Below are 15,901 nucleotides of genomic sequence, written 5' to 3'. Positions count from 1 at the left end.
TATCAATATCTTAGTTTGATAATGCAGTTTTGGGGCAAATGTTCACAATGGCTTTCCCGAGGAATACTATTGGGTTGGCCAAAAGGTACGTTTGGTTGTTTCCATAAGATGGCTCTAGTAGCACTTAGTTGTCTTTAACTTCATTCAAAACAATTTTATTAGTATTGTGACAGCTGTCATATCAGCGTGCATTTTAAAAAAAGACTCATCAAAACTCGTGAATTTTTGTGTAGCCATTTCAATATTAAGGATGGAAGAAAAAAAACATTTTCGGCATATTATGCTTTATTATTTCAAGAAAGGTAAAAACGCAACTGAAACGCAAAAGAAGATTTGTACAGTGTATAGAGAAGGTGCTGTGACTGATAGAACATGTCAAAAGTGGTTTGCGAAGTTTCATGCTGGAGATTTCTCACTGGACAATACTCCATGGTCGGGTAGACCAGTTGACGTTGATAGCGATGAAACAGAGACATTAATTTAGAACAATCAACGTTATACCACCCGGGAGATAGCGGACATACCCAAAACATCCGAATCAAGCATTGAAAATCATTTGTACCAGCTTGGTTATGTTCATAACTTTGATGTTTGGGTTCCACATAAGCAAAAAAACCTTCTTGATCATATTTCTGCATGCGATTCTCTACTGAAACGTAATGAAAACGTTCCGTTTTCTAAACAAATTGTGACAGGCAATGAAAAGTGGATACGGTACAATAATGTGGAATGGAAGAGATCACTGGGCAAGAGAAATGAACCACCACCAACCACACCAAAGGCCGGTCTTCACCCAAAGGTGATGTTGTGTATATGGTGGGATTGGAAGGGAGTCCTCTATTATGAGCTCCTTCCGGAAAGCCAAATGATCAATTTCAACAAGTACTGCTCCCAATTAGACCAAGTGAAAGCAGCACTCGACCAAAAGCATCAAGAATTAGTCAACAGAAAATGCATAATCTTCCATCAGGATAATGAAAGACCACATGCTTTTTGATGACCAGGCAAAAACTGTTATAGCTTGGCTGGGAAGTTCTGATTCATCTGCCATATTCACCAGATATTGCACCTTCGGATATCCATTTATTTCAGGATTTACCAAATTCTCTTAATGGAAAAAATTTCAATTCCCTGGAAGACTGTAAAAGGCAGCTGGGACAGCTCTTTGCTCAAAAAGATAAAAAGTTTTGGGAAGATAGAATTATGAAGTTGCCTGCAAAATGGCAGAAGGTAGTGGAACAAAAGGGGAATACGTTGTTCAATAAAGTCCTCGGTGAAAATGAAAAATGTGTCTTTTATTTTTACTTAAAAACCAAAGGCACTTTTTGGCCAACCCAGTAAATCCTGAGACCCTTACTTTCGAAATATTTCTCTAGTTAATTCTCTCCTTCCTCTCCCCATTGTCACTGTCTCAGTTAAGGATCTCTTTTTCTTTTCCCTGGACTTTTGTAGAAACCAATATCATTACTAGCCTTGCCCACAACTTCTGAGTCCTTTGTTTTCCCACTATGTCAGTTTACAGGGCACTTTCTATCCAGGCCATGCTTTCTCACCCCTATGTGCCTTTGTACTTGCTTTCTTCTTCTGCATTGTCCTTTCTCTCCTCATTTATTAGCTAACAACAAATCTTATTCATATTTCAAGACCCATTTTGAGTACCATTCTTTAATGCCTTTCCTGACCATCTCCCCTTTGATCTCTCCAACTTACTATTTCTCATTTGTGACTCTGCTTCTTTGTAGAACTGATTTATATTTGTCCCCTGAGTTATGCTATAAATTCCTTGGACCAAGACTTATAAATGTTTCTATTCATAGTGCTTCATATGTAGTAAGTTCTCACTAAGAGTTAGTTGAATGGATGATGAAATGCATCAAATAGTCCATCCATCTGATGTATTTTTCACCAAAGGGTATCTCAATATTTTTCCTTTTCCCTGTCTCATAAACCTCAAAGGAAAATGGTCCCCCCAATTCCCTCTCATGTTCAGTCACAAAGCCCTTACTCCCAGCTCTTTTATGCATCTAAGGGACTTTATCAGTTCCTTCATTTACTTATTTATCTCCTTACTCTCTCCTTTTCAACCAGATTTTTCTCTCTGCCATCAAGTACATTCAGATTTTAATTATTCATCTACAATACTACCACCTTGACTCTGCTACTCCTTTGTAGATACTTTGTTGTTTCTGCCAGACCTTCCCACCAACGTGAGTTGCAAAAGTCTCTCTTAATTTTTCTACTTGTCCACCAGGTAAACTGTCAGATTGCACATATACAGGCATGCACAAAAACAAAAATAAGAAATAAAACCCTAGCTCATACAACTCAATAACAAAAAAACAAACAACCCAATAAAAAAAATGGGCAGAAGACCTTAACAGACATTTCTCAAAGAAAACATACAGATGGTCAATAGGCATATGAAAAGATGTTCAACATTGCAAATTATTAGAGAAATATAAATCAAAACTGCACTGAGGTATCACCTCACACCAGTCAGAATGACCATAATCAAAAAGTATACAACTAATAAATGCTGGAGAGGGTGTGGAGAAAAGGGAACCCTTCTACACTAGTGGTAGGACTGTAAATTGGTGCAGCCACTAAGAAAAACAGTATGGAGGTTCCTTAAAAAACTAAAAATAGACTTGCCATATGATTCAGCAATTCCACTCCTGGGCATATATTCAGAGAAAACTATAATTTAAAAAGATACATGCATCCCAATGTTCATAGCAGCACTATTTACAATAGCCAAGACATGGAAGCAATCTAAATGTCCACTGACAGATTAATGGATAAAGAAGATGTGGTATATATATATATATAATGGAATATTATTCAGCCATAAAAAAACGAAATTATGCCATTTGCAGCAACATGGATAGACCTAGAGATTATCATACTAAGTGAAGTAAGTCGGAGAGAGAAAGACAAATATCATATGATATCTATTACATGTGTAATCTAAAACAATGATACAAATGAACTTATTTACAAAACAGAAATAGACTCACAGACATAGAAAACAAACTTATTGTTACCAAAGGGGATGCGGGGGAGATAAATTAGGAGTTTGGGATTAACATATACACACTACTATATATAAAATAGATAAACAACAAGGACCTACTGTACAGCACAGGGAACTATATTCAATATCTTGTAATAAACTATAATGGAAAAGAATCTGAAAAAGAATATACACACACACACACACATATATATATATATATACATATATAAAAATAAAGCTGAATCACTTTGCTGTACACCAGAAGCTAACAACATTGTAAATCAACTTATACGTCAATAAATAAATAAATAAAATGCTTAAGGAAAAAAGGAAGTCTTTTCCTAATATTCTACAATTTGCTGCACAAAGGCCAAGCCAAATTTTAGAAATTACTACTTGTTTTGGCCCACATAACATTTTAGATAAAGGCCACCTTTGTTCTCAGCCTGTGACTTGTAGGCAGTGTCTTTGTTCCTCTAGTCATACACATGAAGTCCAGAAGGATAGAGATAATTCATAATTTTTGAATGATAGACAATTGAGAACTTGATGAAGGTATATGTACCCTCGCCCCAGAAAAATGCACATGGTCATTTTTTTTGCTTAGTTTCCGAGGTTCACAGGTCCTCTGAACCCCAACCATGGACCCAGTTTTTAAATCCCAGTTTGAAACAGCAGTTATTAGAGATGGTTTAAAGGTTTCCTTCTCATTCACCTTTATTTTATAATTTTCGTAAAATGACAATGGATTGTGTAAAATATATGTTTTCTATAAAATCAGCGCATGCTATATGATACTTAAAAGGTCTTGCAAAATAAATTCATTTTGTGATAAACTTGTCTAAGACTGATAGACTTTGAATTAAAAATGGTTGTCATATAAGGCACTCAGTTTCCTCATCTGTAAAATGGAGTAATTAATATTAATTAGTCATCATGTTGCATAGATTAATACATGCAAAATTCTATCTTGATTGAAGCAGATATATAATGCCACAGCTGTTTCTTCAGCTATTCTATCTTCCGTGAAGGAACACCTGCTTAGAACGTACCTAAGGAGTTCTTTCTTTCTTTTTTGATAATTAAAGCACTGCTATGGTATGGCTGACATCTGGATTCACTTTTAAAGGCTTCACTGTGTTTTTCTGGCCCCTGGGAGATTCATGAACTATAATGCATTAGATGGAAATGTGTTGATGGGCTTCATTTTGCAACAGCAATTTTACTCTTGCTTTGTTATTTCCCCACTGCAATGAGTGAGAGCTGTCACTCTGTTACTGCTGCTAAGAGATTAAGGGAACTGAGTTGAGCTCCAGAAATTTAATATGCCATATAATGCCTGATTTATTTTGATTCTGGCTTTGACTTGAATTGATAAACTCACTTGGGACTGCTTTGCAGAATCAATATCCAGGGATTAAATTTTCTTTATAAACTGGTTCTGAAATAATTTCTTTGGGGGGACATGAAAGTCTAAGTTCTCTTAACTATTTCCAAGAGCTATAGAGAAAAAACTTTCACAAAAGTATTCTAATATTATACATAATTTCCTTAAAAGCTATATTCTTCAATCTCCACTCAGTTATAGCTCACTAAACTTTTCTAGGATTCACTTTATAGAATTATGTACTTTTGTTTAAGGTGATTATAAATTATATACATTACTGCCTCTACCTTGACATTTTTCTTGGCCTGCTACTCAAAGCTAACAATACCAATGATGAAAAGTGTATCAGTCATGGCTCACAGTTGCAAGTAACATAAGCTAATTCTGACTGAATGAGCAGAAAGAAGTTTAAAAGGAAGTGGGAGATCTCAGAAAATTGTTGGGAGGCTGGAGGAACAGGGATGGAACTAAACTTCCAGGAATAATGCTTACAATTACCCGTAGAACTGCCCCAATGAGGAAGTCAGAGTCTTACTTACTTCTGCCCCAACAGACACTAAAAGAAAGTGCTGCCCCTCCCACTCCCACCAAGGCCACTTCTGCCCTAGGAATTTAACGTTGCAAGCACTGCACCCCCAAATGTCAGATGCCTTTATCAGCAAATTGACTTCCGATCAGAATCTTTGCTTCCTCAAAGCTACTAACTTCCAGATCAAAGTCTATGCAGGTATGCTGAATGTTGAAGCTTAGGCCACATGTCTGTGGCCTCGCTATGACAGTCTGGAAATTTCGTTTTCAGAGCTTACCTTGGGGAAACAGCACTTACATTAAGATCGGAAATTCCCTAAACAGAGCAAATATATTCAAAACGTCCTGGGCAGCCAGAAAATATGAAAATGTTTACTACAGGAGAGAATTAATATTTGTTGAGAATATATGCTAAGTGCCAGGTACTTTAAATACATTATTTAATCCACAAAAAATAGACATTTTAATCCTAGTTTTTTAATTGAAGTATAGTTGATTTACAATGCTGTGCCAATCTCTGCTGTGCAGCAAAGTGACTCAGTTATACACATACAGACATTCTTTTTTTTTTGCGGTACGCGGGCCTCTCACTGTTGTGGCCTCTCCCGTTGCAGAGCACAGGCTCCGGACGTGCAGGCTCAGCAGCCATGGCTCACGGGCCCAGCCGCTCCGTGGCATGTGGGATCCTCCCGGACCGGGGCACGAACCTGCGTCCTCTGCATCGGCAGGCGGACTCTCAACCACTGAGCCACCAGGGAAGCCCCAGACATTCTTTTTTATATTCCCTTCCATTATGGTTTATCCTAGGATATCCAATATAGTTCCCTGTGCTATACCTGAGGACCTTGTTATATATCCATTCTAAATGTAAATAGTTTGCATATACCAACCCCAAACTCCCAGTCCTTCCTTTCACCACCTCTCCCCCTTGACAACCACAAGTCTGTTCTCTATGTCTATGAGTCTGTTTTTGTTTTGTAGACAGGTTCATTTATGCCATATTTCAGATTCCACATATAAGTGATATCATATGATATTTATCTTTCTGTCTCTGACTTCACTTAGTATGATATAACCCTATTTTAACGATGGGAAAACTGAGGCTCAGAGAAGTAGTTACTAGCCCAGATCATTTTGTTGGTAAAATGGACAATATAGATTCATGTCCAGGCTTCTTTCCTTCAGAATTCTTCCCTGTCTCACAATGTATCTGATTTTCACTTCCCAACTTCTAATTCATACATAAGCAGCAGTGTACTAAGTGGGGCAGAGGGGAAAGAGAAAACATCAGCTCCAGGAGTAGGCAATACGGGATGCATTAGCTTCAAGAAAATTTAAAGACAATAATAAAACAGACTAAAATAGGTCTATTTTTAATTATCTTTATCATTATGTGACAGCAATTTTAAAGAATGTCAGCAATAAAATATTCCTTCTTGCTGAGGTGGACTGTTCCCCACTCCTTGGTACATCAGTATATAGAAGAAGTCCTGGGCTTCCCTGGTGGCGCAGTGGTTGAGAGTCCGCCTGCCGATTCAGGGGACACGGGTTCGTGCCCCGGTCCAGGAAGATCCCACATGCCGCGGAGCGGCTGGGCCCGTGAGCCATGGCCGCTGAGCCTGCGCGTCCGGAGCCTGTGCTCCGCAGCGGGAGAGGCCACAGCGGTGAGAGGCCCGCGTACCGCAAAAAAAAAAAAAAAAAAAAAAGTCCTCAATTGAATTTTCAAGTTTTTTAAAGAGAAGGATGTTTAGAACTTGTCATTGAAGTGCCATAAACAGTTTTACATTCCTAGAATACACCATAAAAGGGATATTTAACACATGACATGTCTAAGTACCTTTTAACATTATTTCTAAGAAAGTAAGTTCTAATTTTCCATTTAGGAGTATATCTCTCCCAAGTTTGGCAGTGTGAGTGGGGGCTCTTTTATCTTCTAGTAGCATCAGAGGCTCTGATAATAAGGCTTGGAGAGTTCCTTTGGCAGTAGAGGTTCTCTTGGCAAGGGGGCTCTTGGTGATGAGGAGGGAGATGGATCCTAGTAATTTATACAGTAGACTAGGAAGAAGTATCTCATTATTTTTTTTTTATTTTTTTTTTCGGTACGCGGGCCTCTCACTGTTGTGGCCTCTTCCGTTGCGGAGCACAGGCTCCGGAGGCCATGGCTCACGGGCCCAGCCGCTCCACGGCATGTGGGATCTTCCCGGACCGGGGCACGAACCCGTGTCCCCTGCATTGGCAGGCGGACTCTCTACCACTGCGCCACCAGGGAAGCCCAGAAGTATCTCTTTAAATTGGCAGGACAAAGATACTGTCTAGGTGAATCCCCAGGTGTAGAGAACTTGAGATCTGAAAGAATTACTGTACCCCATCACCAAGTCTTATAAATTCTATCTCCTAAACGTCTCTCAAATAAGTTCTCTTTTCTCCTTGGCCTACTCAGATCCTAATACTATACAACCTGGACTACTGTAACATTCTGCTAGCTGGTCTTCCTTCTGGTCATTAGTCTCAGCCAATTCCAATTTATTATCCACATAACTGTCAGCATGATCCATCTAAGCATGAGTGAGATCATGACATCACCTTGCTTGAAACCTTATAATGACTTTCATGTCCTCAGGAGAAGAATGCTAACTCTTTTGCAAGACTCAGAAATTTCTTTAAGACACAGCCCTTCTCAGCTTCTTTGGCTTCATCCTTTGCCATTCTTTAACACTATGGTATAGCTAATCTGAACTACCTGCACTCCAAATGTGTTCTGATCTCTTAGGCCTTTCTGCTATCGCATATGTTGTTAATTCAGGAGCCTAACTCTTATTTGTTGTCCTCTGATAAGTATTCTCTCCTTCCCAAACTCAAACTGTATTAAGTACTCCACACTCTACTCTGTCCCACAGTATCAGAGGTTTGCTTTCATATTAAGACTTAAATTACAGAAAAGTAACTGCATTCTGGTCTGGCTTCTACCATTCTATAACTTTTTTTCAAGGCAGTGGCTATGTGTTTGATCTTTGCCACTCCAGCATTTAGTGCAGATTTTGGTAGATATTATACAGTCAGTAAATTTTTTTTAATGAATGCCAGGTTCTACATAGTATACAAGCTGTTGAGGAGGTGACAGTCTAGTAGTTAAATTCACATAACTAAAACACAAGGCATAAGATGTGTCACAAGTGAGGTTTAAATGAAATGCTTTGGTTATTTTAAGGAGAAAGCTCTCAATTCCAGTTTTAGGGTGAAGTTGGGGTACAAAATGGGGAAGGGTCAAGGGAGAAGAGGCATTTGAGATGAACTTTGACAGAAGGAATTTTAATACTTGGAGATGCAGCAAGTATAGGAATAGGTTAGGTGATATACTTATATAGTAAAGCGAGGGTGTAATACAAAATCATATAGTCGTCCCACTGAGCAAGTAAGAGAGTACAGGAAAAAAAGCTGGAGAAGTAGTTTAGGATTTCAATGCTGGCTAAGTACTCAGTATTTAATTTAGAAAGCAACTATACTATAATTAAAGGCAGTAAACAGCAGAAGAGAGACTATTAGAGCAACTTTAATAGTCCCAGTAAGGAGTAACAAGGTCATCTTTGACAGGTAATACAGTATAGACAGGCAGACAGACCTGGATCACTTATAAGTGGTATGATTTTCAACATGTTACTTAAACTCGCAAATCCCAAGTTTCTTCGTTTATTTCAAAAGACTGCTGTGGTTAAATTTATGTAAAGAGATTAGCACAGTGCTTGGCATGTACCAAGTGCTTGAATTAATCAGTGATATTTCAGCAGCAACTGATAAAAATTCAACTCAAATCAGCATGAGCAAATAAGGGAAATTATTAAAGGGCTATTGACAAGCTCAGTGGAACAGAATAAAGAGCCCAGAAATAGAACCACACATATATAGTCAAATAATCTTTGACAAAGGATCAAAGGCAATACAATGGAACAAAGATAGTCTTTTCAACAAATGGTGCTGGAACAACCGTACATCATGTGCAAAAAAATAAATTTACACACAGATCTTACACCGTACACAAAAATTAACTCAAAATGTATCATAGTCATAAATGTAAAATGCAAAACAATAAAATTCCTAGAAGATAGCATATGAGAAAGGCTAGGTGACCTTGGGTTTGGCGATGACTTTTTAGATACAATACCCAAAGCACAATCCATGAAAGAAAAAAATTGGTAAGTTGGACTTCATTAAAATTTAAAACTTCTGCTTTGTGAAAGACACTGTTAAGAGAATGAAAGACAATCAGTAGGTTGGGAGAAAAATCTTTGCAAAATACATATTTGGTAAAGGACTTGTATCAAAATGTATATAGAACTCTTAAAACTCAGCAATAAGAAAAAAAAATTTTTTTTTAATGGGCCAGGGACTTCCCTGGTGGTCCAGTGGTAAAGAATCCGTCTTACAATGCAGGGGATGCAGGTTCAATCCTTAGTGGGGGACCTAAGATCTCACACGCCGTGGGGCAACTAAGCCCATGCGCCACAACTACTGAGCTCGTGCCCCTCAACTAGAGAGAAGCCCACGCACCACAACGAAAGATCTGCATGCCGCAACTAAGACCCAACAAAGCCCCCCAAAATAAACTAACTAAATAAAAATGGGCCAAATATCTAAGCAGACACCTCACCAAAAAAGATATACAGATGGCAAGTAAGCATATGGAGAGACACTCAACATCATATGTCATCAGAGAATTACAAAATGAAACAATGAGATACCACTACACATCTATTAGAATGGCTGAAAGCCAAAACACTGACAATAGCAAATGCTCATGAGAATGTAGAGCAGAAGGAATTCTCACTCACTGCTAGTGGGAATGCAAAAATTGTACAGTCACTTTGGAAGACAGCGGGCAGTTTCTTGAAAAACTAAACATACTCTTAACATATGATCCATCAACACTACACTCCTTGGTATTTACCCAAATGACTTGAAAACTTATGTCCATAAAAAACCTCCACACAAGTATTTATAGTAGCTTTATTCATAATTGCCAAAACTTGGAAGCAACCAAGATGTCCTTCAGTAGGTGAATGGATAAAGAAACTGTGGTATAACAACACAATGGATTATTCAGCAATAAAAAGAAATGAGCTATTATGCCTCAAAAAGACATGGAGGAAGCTTAAATGCTTATTACTAAGTGAAAGAAGTCAATCTGAAAAGCCTACATGCTATATGATTTCAACTACATGACATTCTTGAAAGAGCAAAACTGTGGAGACAATAAAAAGATTGGAGATTTCCAAGGATTCTAGGGGAGGGAGGAAAGGAGGGATAAAATAGCTGGAGCACAGGAGATATTTAGAGTAGTGAAACTATTCAGTTTGGTACCTTAATGGTGGATACATGGCATTATGTATTTGACAAAAATCCATAAAATGTAAAAGACAAAAATTGAACCCTAATATAAACTATAGATGTAAGTAATCAACATTATTGGCTCATCAATTGTAACAAATGTACCACAGTAATGGAAGATGTTAATAATAGGGAAACTAGGGTTGGGGGGAGGGGGAATATGGGAACTCTATTCCCCTCAGTTTTTTTGTAAATGTAAAACTTCTCTAAAAATAAGTTATAAATTTAAAAATTTGCTAAGCAGTACATATAAAACTCATGTACTTTAATAAAATATGAAAAAGTTGTTCTTATAAAAAAAAAAAAAAAAGGCTAGTGAGGTAACTCCTAGAAACAAAGGCAGCCCAGGGCCTCAGGGACTAAAACTAGGATTTGATTCTCTTTGTTTTCTTTTGTTTTCATTCTCTGGTAAGTAAGAAGTCTTTCTTCACATATCAGGAATAATGACATTCCCTTTCCATTGCAAAAAAAAAGGTCTAGATTGATATCTGAGCCTGGTGGCAGTGTGGGGAATCTGGGATACTAAGTCAATTAGGAAATTATATTGAAGCCTTGAAAAATAGTGACCTATGTTATGTGATAGCAAACAACTGGCAAAACTGCTGCCTGCAGTAAGATGAAAAATGAGCCTAATGAAATTTTTAAAAATTGAACTTATATCCAAATGACTATAGATTCATGTGCAGTTATAGAAATAATACAGAGAGATCCCATGTACCAATTGCTCAGGTTCGCCTAAAGGTAACATCTTGCACATCTATAGTAATTTACTTTGTTCTGAAGTCAATTTTACCTGATACCCTTTACTGTTTTATTTTGTTTAATGTTTGCATATTATATTTTTTTCTGCCCTTTTAGTTTTTATTTGATGTATCATTATATTTGAAGTTAGTTGCTTATAGACAACATAGAGTTGGGAGGTGCTTTTTAATCACTTCTGCCAATCTCTGCCTTTTAATTAGTGTACTCAGACCAATTACATTTAATATAATTATTTATATGTTTAGGTTTTAGTCTGCCATTTTAAATTTTGGTTTGTTTGTTCTGTTCCCCAGCACCACCTCTCCCCCAAGCTGTCTCCTTTTTCCTGCCTTCCTATAGGTTATTTGAGCATTTTGAGAATTCCATTTTGATTTATCTATAGTGTTTTGTAAGTATACCTTTTTGTATAGATTCTTAATCAGTTGGATCTAAGTATTATTTTATATATCCATCACTTATCAGTTTACTGGTGTCATCATTTTACCAGTTTGAGTATAGATACCATACCTCTCTTTGCCCTTCCCCATTTATAGTATAACTGTCTTAAATATTTCCTCTATACATTTATATATGTATGTAGAAGAAAAATTATAGCATCAGACAGTGTTGTAATTTTTTGCTTCAACTGTCAAACATAATTTAAAAAAACTCAAGAGGAAAAGGAAGGCCTGCTGTATTTACCCATATTTTTGCTCACCATGTTCTTTCTTTCTTCCTGATATTCCAAGGTTCTATCTTTTATTGTTTCCTTCCTGTTTAGAGAATTTCGTTCAGTTATCCTTTTAGGATAAGTCTGCTGGTTAAAAATACTCTTAGTTTTCTTTCATCTGAAAATGTCTTCATTTCCCCTTCACTTCTGAAGGATATTTTCACTAGGTATAGGATTCTGGATTGACAGTTCCTTTTTTGTCAACACTTGAAAAATATTGTGTTACTTCCTCCTGCGCTCCATGGTTCCTGATGAGAAATTTGCTGTCATTTGGGTTATTTTCCCCCTATAGGAAAGGTGTCAGTTTTCTTCGGATGCTTCCAAGGTTTTTTCTTTGTCTTTAGTTTAACTATGATGGGTATTGGCATAGATTACTTTAGCTTTGTCCTGTTTGGGATTCACTCAGAATCTTAAATCCATAGGTCATGTCTCTTGTGAAATCTGGGTACTTTTCAGCCATTATTTAATACTTTTTCAATCTTACTCTTTTTCTCCTCTTCTTCAAAAGTCTAATGACATGAATGTTAGGTGTTTTGTGATGGTCTCACAAGCCCCTAGCATTCTGAGTTTTTTTTTTTTTCCAGTCTGTTTTATCTCTGTTGTTCAGACTGGGTAACTTCTATTACTCTATCTTCAGATTCACTTATTCCTTCCTCTCTTCCCTACATTCTCCTTTTGAGTCCATCCATTATGTCTTTTTTTTTATATCTTCCATTTCATTGTTGAAACTTTCAATTTCTTTCTTGAGGCTATTTGTTTCAAGTGTGTTTGTAATTGCTTGTTGCAACATGTTTTTTATTGCTGCTTTAAAATATTTGTCAGATTATTCTAACATCTCTGACATCTAACTTTTGGTATATGTTGGTTGTCATTTTTCAATCAGTTTGAGACTTACCTCATTCTTGTTATAACAAGTGGTTTTCAAATGAAAACTGGAATTTTTTATATTATGTTTTATGATTCTATATCTTATTTAAAACTTTAGTTCTAACTCACTTTCTCTGATACCACTCCAGCTGAGAAGAGTTGCTACCTTATTACTACTAGGTGGAGGTAGAAGTCTAGATTCCCCACTTGGCCTGTTTTGACACTGGATGGGAGGGAACAGTTCCTCATTACTACTGGATGTAGATGTTCTGGCTCCCCACATGGTCTATAATGACACTGTGGTAGAGGAGATCTCATTATTGCTGGGCGATGGTAAAAGTCCTGACTCTCCAGTCCAGTGTAGTATCCACTGCACTGTGGGGGTGTGTGGGGGAGGAATGGAAATGAAAGTCCAGGCTCTCTACTTGGCCTTCTCTGACACTACCCTGGCAGGGGTGTTGGGGTACCTCATTATAAGAAGTTGAGGCTCCTCACTCAGCCTTTGCTTGTTGGGTGTAGCCAAAGTCTTTTTCTGTGATATTTGGCTGGGATAGAGAATTTGTTTTCTGAAAGTTTTCTATATTTCAAGGCTTCCCTTTTCCTGGTGCTGTGTCTAGGAGAGGCTTTTTTGAGACTTCAAGACACATATTTGTCTGTGTCCACTGGTGTTTCTGAATTCTTTAGCATCACTTCTGCAGTATGTAAGGCAAAAATAAAACCTAGGGTATTCACCACCTTGATATTCCTTGAGTCCCAAGGTCTCTAGCCTGTCTGATTTCTTTTTTCCACCATTCAGTCATCTTATGTGTTTTATAAATAATAACTTAGCCAAATCTCCTTGATATCTTATTTTATTCCCCTTGTGCTTGATCTCTGAATTCTAATGATCTGGAGTGGAGCCTGGGTGTGGTTGCTTTAAAATATGTCCACAAGAGTTTTGGCAGTCCTCCCTTCAAGGAGCCTAATCTCTGTTTCATTAGTTGTTTTTTCCGGTTTGTTTCCTTGTTGTTTTGTTTGGAACAAATTCCTCCGTCTTCTCATTTTGCTTAACTTTCTCTGTCTCTGTGAAATTAGGTGAAACAGTTACCTATCCCAGTTTTGAAGGGGTGTCCTTGTTTGGAAACATCTCTATTCAGTCTATGTGTGCCCAGTGGCTTTGGTGGGACAGCTGGATCTGAAGTGAGCACTGGTCAAGTCTTCCACTAGGGTGTGCTGGTAGCTGTCACCTTTTTTGAGGGGCTGGAGATAGAGGGGCTAGAACCAGAGCCACATGTAAGTTGGGCTTCTCCTGTGCTCAGTGGGTGTCACCACCCTCTCAGGGGCAGGATCAGGTCCCAAGGTGTGGGGGCAGAAGCCCTGAGGGCCAGGTCCGAGCTGATTCTGCTCCTTCTAAGCATGAGATCTCCCCCCCTCCCAAAAAGGACACCTTCGCCTCAGAGGGGTTCAGTGCTGGAGCAACAGGGGCCAGAGTGAACACCCAGTGCTATTTAGGTCTTTAAATTCTTTCAACAATGTTTTGTAGCTTTCAGTATACAAGTCTCTTCCTTCATTAAATTTATTCCTAAGTATTTTATTCCTTTTGATGCTATTGTAAATGGAATTGTATTAATTTCATTTTAGATTATTCATTGCTAGTGTATAGCAACACAATTAAGTGTTGTATATTGATCTTGTGTCCTGCAACCTTGCTGAACTTTATTATTTCTAATGGTTTTTAGTGGAGATCTCTATCTGTTAGAAAGGAGTAAACTCAAACAACTGGTTATAGTAACTTTGTATGTGTAAGATCTCTAGAGAGAAAGGAAAGCCCAGCTCTTAAGGAGAATAAAGAGAGGAAGTGCTGAGCTGTCTGTGCCCATGGTTGATAGAAAAGTAGTGATTTACAAAACTGGTCTTCCTGGGAAAAGGAAGAGGGGACAGAGAAAGAAAACAGATACTTCAATAATATCACTGGGACCTATCAGAAGGAATTACAATGTTAATGACTTACCATAAATGACATAATACCTCAACCGATGAATTGAGAGCTATTACTTTTTCTAGAAGTGGCTCCTGTAGGGTTGTGTAAATCCTTGACTGTGGGGAAAAAACCTTGTGCTCACTTCAGTCTGTTGCTTTACTCTGCCCTTTAAATCTTTATTTGTATTTCTCAAAGACTTCAATTACTTTAGAGCTATTGAAATAACTTTTTGTATATTTAATGTTACTACAATAATTTTCTTTCCAAAACATGAGAACTCCCCATCCCTATCAATAGTGACAGATTCAGTTAAAATGTCAACCTAAAAACAAGACCACAAAAATCAAAAGCTGCATTTGGAGTACATGAACATGTTTGGGTTTTTGGATTACATTTCAGTAATCCTCTACTTAACAAGAGACAGTAACAACGTGCATGTGATTCACAAAATAGAATGAAGGCTGGTTGCCAAAATATGGTTAATATATATTCATTATTATATAGTTAGCCTCTGCTTCTTTTTAACCATTTATTTTTAGAAAGCAGTAGATAGACATACTTAGAATAATAAACAATTTTGATTGGTTACACTATTATGATGTCAGATGGAACTCAATAATTTAGAGTAGGCTAGCATTACATCTTCATGAAGTCACTAAGTATATATATATACTTTATATATATATATCTATATATATAAATATATATATTTTATCATTTTATCATTTGCTAATTTGTGCTCTTACTTCAAGGCTATTTATTAATATTTGATATGTGGAGTAAGAAAACAGTATGTGTGCTTAAGCACACACATATATAAACTCAGATCAGTTAATATATGAAGTGCCTAGTTCAATTCCTGGCCTATAGTATGCCTCAATAAATGCTAGCTGTAATATTTTAAATTCTCACTAATATTCTCTCTCTCCCACAAGGTTCTTTACAGTGCCTTGCCTCACAAGCACTTAAATTTAGAATACTGGACTCTCCCCTCCCTTCCCTGTCTTTAGCATACATTTGTCCAAATCTTATTCATACACAACTGGTCACAGATTGTTGTTGGACACCTATGACTTTCCTACTGTTCACGCTGGTTTTTGAAAACCTTAAAATAGCAAATCCCATTGACTGCAAACACCGACAGCAAATGTGTATGTAACAACTAACGCCTTTCCCCCATGTGCCCTGCTCCCTGCTACCAATCAGAGATGCATTAAACTTCTTATCTAAATATATTCCCAAGAACTTAGAAATCTTTGTGTACCTACAAAGAAACTCGAGAGTATGAGA

General features: G+C 37.4%; 1 protein-coding gene across 5 annotated transcripts in view; it reads right to left on the bottom strand.

Moving 5' to 3' along the window:
• The window catches only part of FTCDNL1 (formiminotransferase cyclodeaminase N-terminal like), a 94,738-nt gene that overhangs the window by 78,317 nt on the left and 520 nt on the right, over positions 1-15,901 (bottom strand). The gene's annotated exons all lie outside the window — the stretch shown is intronic.

Source organism: Pseudorca crassidens, chromosome 6 (assembly GCF_039906515.1).
Source record: "Pseudorca crassidens isolate mPseCra1 chromosome 6, mPseCra1.hap1, whole genome shotgun sequence".
NCBI lineage: Eukaryota > Metazoa > Chordata > Mammalia > Artiodactyla > Delphinidae > Pseudorca > Pseudorca crassidens.
Note: the sequence above shows the minus strand (reverse complement) of the source record. Positions and strands in the feature narration are given on the sequence as shown.